The following is a 5,179-nucleotide window of genomic DNA, read 5'->3' as shown; positions in this document are numbered from 1 at the left end:
AAGTAGCTAGCGGTAGGTAGGTGGACAGGTAGCAAAGCACCAGGTGTTCCAAGCATCCAGCAGAAACGGACTGAGGAAGCTTCGTTAAGGCAGCCAGTTGGGCTTCTCAGTAGAGAGGGTCCCGGGCAAAGCAGAGTGTCCCCTCAGGTGAGGCTTCCATGGAAAAGACACATAACACCAGAGATCACATCATCAAAGGGAGCTCTCACAGACTCCAGCAGAAATCCGCTGTGGAAGTTGAGGCAGAGTGCTGGAGTTCCCCGTTGAGCCTTCTCTCCACGGATGAGCTTCCCACGACCGGACTCCTGGCTTCTCTTCCCCGCTGCAGGCATTTTTATATCTCGGAATAAATACTTGGCAAACCCTGTTACTAGTTCTAGCTGTTCTCAAGGACGTGGGGTTTTTACTTTTTGGACTGTTTTGCTGTTCTCATCTCTCCCCTTCACAGGGTGAGGGTACCAGCCCATTCCCAGGCAAAGGGCTTTGAGGATACTTTGAGATAAAGATGGCCGGGGGAACAGGGGCAGCCCCTCTTTCAGGGCCAGTTTCTCAGTGAGCTCATGCAGCACGGGGCAATTTCCTGATAACTGAGCATTACATTTCTTTATGTGCACCTGTGAGTGCATATGTGTGCGTGCGTGTCATTCTGAGACATCTCCTGTTGGCTTCTTGCCTTGCTTCCATTCCAAGAACAAAGGGACAGTCGGCAAAAGCTAAACAAACAAGGCACTCAGTGGCATTGCCAGGGATGCCAGCCCGGAGGACTTAGAGTGTTATAAAACCCTCGGGATGCCCACTGAGAGGGTCACAGATGGCTGTTACAGTTCTGAGCTCTCAGTGACATCAGGATTGTCTCCAAGGGGAATAGAAGTCTCTCAGTGATAGAGCACTTGGCTAGTATGTGCAAGTCCCTGGGCCTGTCCCCAGCATAAGTAAATGAGATAAAACTAAATCAATAAAATAGGAACAAGCAAGGACTGGGTGTGTGATGGAGAGAATGGTGGGATGCAGTATTCATGGGGACAAAAAGGCTTCTACAGTTCCACCCCTCGCAACTGCTATCCTATCTCCTCTTGAACTCTTCCAGGCAAGTGAGGAAGTTGTCCACAGGAAATTTCTACAATGTTTCCTTACGTGATGTTGAACACATGGACAGGATTGGGTAGTCTCTCAACAGATAGGCTGACCCCCTGGGTCCCAGGAAACATTCCTGGTGGCATGCAAAACAGACAGGTCGATCTCACCACGGGGCCAGGCACAGAGCGAGCAAACAGCCTGCTGAAGGGAATCTGGCGCTGTGGTGTGCTCGAGTGATGGGGGAGGGGCGGATGGGCACCCAATGGTGCTCCCCAGGGATGCTAATGTCTTTTCCCCTGTGTCCCCAGGACTGAACAAACAGTTTTGTGTGTTCCTTGACGCTGGAGAGGCTGTGATTGGATACAGGGATGTGCTTCAGCCGAAGAACCCTCAAAGGACCCGGTGTTCTCACTAGATCCTGGGAGCAGCTTTTCACCCTCCCCACAGCTCGGCTCAGCCAGGAAGTGAAGCCTGCACCAGGGTCTGTAATTGCCTAATTAAGTCAGGCACAGAGTGAAGGGGGATCTTTAACAGGTGGGAGGAGCAGAAGGTGGGTGTCTGAGGGCTTTTGCAGCCGGGAGGTTCTGGGCCTTGAGTAAGCCCGGTATTATGGCAGCTCACTCAGGTTGGAGAGATGAAGGTGTCCAGGGACTAAGGATTCAGCCACAGCAGTTGACAAGGTGTTCAACCTGGCATTCGGCTTCCTTCAGCCCGGAGGGCGTATCAATTTCACTTTCATCAGCCCCAGACAAAGAGAAGGCTGTTAGTTAATTCTGTGCCCCAGGCTGATCTGTTCTAGTTTTTTTTTTTTTTTTCTTGGTTATTGCCTAACACTGGCTCCAGTTCTCTCTGGTCCTGCCTGGGGGCGGACCCTTGGGCCCCCCTCCTCTTGATTGCAGAATTTATTTATTTATCCCTGCAGTTTTTCCCTGAGTTGGGTGGGGGCTGTCAGGCCCTGGGTGAGATGCAGGACAGAGGAAGGTGATTGAGGAAAGACGGTGAGCTTCATGTAACCGTTTACATGCTGGGGTGGGGGTGGGGGTAGGGTGGCTTTAGCTTTATATTTTATTATTTATGTATTTATTTATGAATGTCTGTGTCCATATCTATATCTATCATCCATCTATCTATCTATCTATCTATCTATCTATCATCTATCTATCTATCATCTATCTATCTATCATCTATCTATCTATCCATCCACCTACCTATCTTGTAAGACGAGATCTTTTAGACCAGGATGACTTCCAACTGGCTATGTAGCCAAAGATAACCGAACATCCAACCTCTCAAGTGCGGGATCACAGGCAGGCACCACCATACCCAGTCTGCATGCAGTGCCCACAGGAACCAGAAGAGAAACTGGAGGAACAGGCAGTTGTGAGCCATCTGCTGTGGTTGCTGGGAACAAAGACCTAGATCCCTAAGAAAGCCAGCAAGAGGTCTTAACTGATGAGCCATCTCTCCAGCCCCCTCACCTTGCAAAACCTAAGTATCTTCCTGCTTCTGTCCCCACAGTTCTGGGATAATAACATACACCAATACACCTGCTTTTTCGTATGGATTTTGGGGATCAAATTCAAGTCCTCACAGCTGCACAGCAAGCACCTTACCAACTGAACTATCTCCCCAAACCTGAGTCTCTCCAATAGTGTAGGAAATGGAGATCCAGGCCAAGCTGGTACACAGATGGGTCGATGTGACCTTGTAGGTGGCGCAGGGTGAGGTGCCAAAAGGCGGTGTGACACAGGTGCCGAGTGAGGAGTGGCTAGGTGTGAGTCAAGCCTTGGGCTTGGAAAAGTCTCCCTGAGAAGTCTGATGTCCCATCGGCTGTGTGGCACCAAGATCTAAGGTCACCTTCAAACATGCCTACCTGGAAGACACAGCTGTCTGAGATGGGCTTCAGTCATCCAACGGAGGCTCTTTGTCTGAGGCAACAAGAAATTGATTCTTTAAAGGATATAAACACAACAGATATTCAATAAATATTCCTTGGGTGGGTTGTCGGTATGGATGGATAGATAGGTAGATGAATGGAGTGAGTGGATAGATAACTGGGTGATTGAATAGACTGGTGGTTAGAAGGATGGATAGGTTTATGAATAGAGAGAATAGGTAGATACATAGACAGATTTATGGATAAATTGGCAGATGACTGATGCTGCGACAATTTCTTCCCCAGGGAGATGTTAGCAATGTCTACCCCTCCTCGTAAGGTCCCAACAACAAACCAAAGAATGAGTCTGCCAAAGTGCACTCTAGGGAACCAATGAATCATACTTTGTTTTAAATTACTGATACAAGTCAGGTAGTCTTACATAACAAAATGAGTGCACGCAGAACTCACACGGCGAAGTTGGTGGCTCTAGTCTGAAGACTTGTGATGGGTGGAAAGGTGGATGGGTGTGTACGTTAGTGGTGGGCAGATGGATGGATGTGTGGGTGGTGGGTAAATGAACAAGGGCTGGATAGATGGATGCAGCAATGGGTAAATTGGTGGGTGGGTAGATGGGGACATATATGGACGGGTGGCACAGGGTTAGATGGGTGGTGGGTAGACAGGTGTCTATGTGGATAGTGAGTAGGTAGATGGACGTGTGGATGACAGGTAGATGGATAAATGCGTGGATGGATAGATAAATGGTTGGTAGTGAATCTATGGGTGGGGACGTGGGTGCACATATGGATGGTTGGTAGAGGGTTAGAGGTGTTAGTTAGTTAGTTAGTTAGTTAGTTAGTTAGTTAGTTAGTAGCAGCCAAGACATCAACACCACCACCACTGAAGAGCATTGCTTCAAATGCACAGAACGACTGTATATATCCACGGTTGGCAAGCCCTGCTCAGACATTCAGGAAGTTCCTTATTTCCCCTGCACTCTGTTTTGCCTTTAGACAATGAGATGCACACACGGGGACCTGGGAGAGCGGCTGATCCAAATCTACTCTGAAGACTTTCGATTTCAGTGGAAATAATGAGTGGGGATGACTAATGAAGACTTCGCCCTTTCCACGAGGTGGATGGAGCTCGGCTGAGGGTTTCTCTGGTCCTGGGAAGTCAGGCGGTAGGGTTTCTACCCAATAACTCCTGAGAGTCCAAAGAGTCAGGACCTGGCCAGCTCAGTGAGACCTCGAAGGCCGTTCCCAGAAGATGATCCAGAATTCAAGGGATGACTTGGGGATGAGTGTGTACAGCAAGGGGGATTAAACTGATGAAAGATTCAGTTACATCTGGTTCGTTCCCATCAGCTCTATTTCATATAGTTTCCCTGGCACCTCACCAGGAGAATACTAAATAGGGGGCTTGGTTGTGCAGCTTTAATAAGGCCAACAAAGGAAGAAGAAGGCATCTGAGGATCCACGAGAGTGTAAGCATGAACTCCACAGACTACCTGGCAGTTTCTTCATTTAGCAGCATAATTAATCTCCTGCTGTGGACTCAACATTATGCTAATTACTGTGGGGGCTACAATGGTGTGGGTGTGTCTTCCCCTCTAAAATGTATTAGAATCCTGTGTGTGTGTGTGTGTGTGTGTTTGTTGGAAACTTGATCAATGTGTCAATGTCAGAGGGTCTAATGGGAAGTGTTAGGTCATAAGGACTCCATTCTCTCTGTCTCTCTGTCTCTGTCTCTGTCTCTCTCTCTCTCTCATAGAAAGCCACAACGTACCTTTTTTTAAAAAAATTTATTTATTTTTATGTATATAAGTGCACTGTAGCTGTCTTCAGACACACCAGAAGAGGGCATCAGGTCCCATTACAGATGGTTGTGAGCCACCATGTGGTTGCTGGGATTTGAACTCAGGACCTCTGGAAGAGCAGTCAGTGCTCTTAACCGCTGAGCCGTCTCTCCAGCCCAGGACTGCATTCTCTTAAATCGATTAATGCCAATGAACAAAGGGCTTGGAGTTGTAACTTCTAGTTTTTGCTTTCTTTTTCTTTCTGTCTTTGTCCAGCTGTTATGAGAGGACATAACCAGAAGATCCTCTCATGGTGCCGGCATTTCCATCTTGGGATTCCTAGTCCCCAGAACCATGACTCGATTAATTTCTGTTCATGATAAAAAACACACACAGTCCCATGTTTTCTGTGGTAGCAGAAGTAT

At 48.0% G+C, this 5,179-nt stretch overlaps 1 long non-coding RNA gene across 2 annotated transcripts; it reads left to right on the top strand.

Annotated features, from left to right (window-relative positions):
• The first annotated feature begins 1,329 nt into the window (after positions 1-1,329).
• On the top strand, positions 1,330-4,298 carry LOC134481156 (uncharacterized). Of its 2 annotated transcripts, none has more exons than XR_010056466.1 (2): positions 1,330-1,558; positions 3,970-4,298. It is a non-coding gene; the product is annotated as an uncharacterized LOC134481156 (long non-coding RNA). The 2 variants fall into 2 exon arrangements; XR_010056465.1 differs by lacking the exon at positions 1,330-1,558 and adding an exon at positions 1,573-2,075.
• Positions 4,299-5,179: the final 881 nt, after the last annotated feature.

The sequence above is a fragment of the Rattus norvegicus genome, chromosome 12, assembly GCF_036323735.1.
Source record: "Rattus norvegicus strain BN/NHsdMcwi chromosome 12, GRCr8, whole genome shotgun sequence".
NCBI lineage: Eukaryota > Metazoa > Chordata > Mammalia > Rodentia > Muridae > Rattus > Rattus norvegicus.
This window is presented reverse-complemented; position numbering and strand designations above follow the sequence as displayed.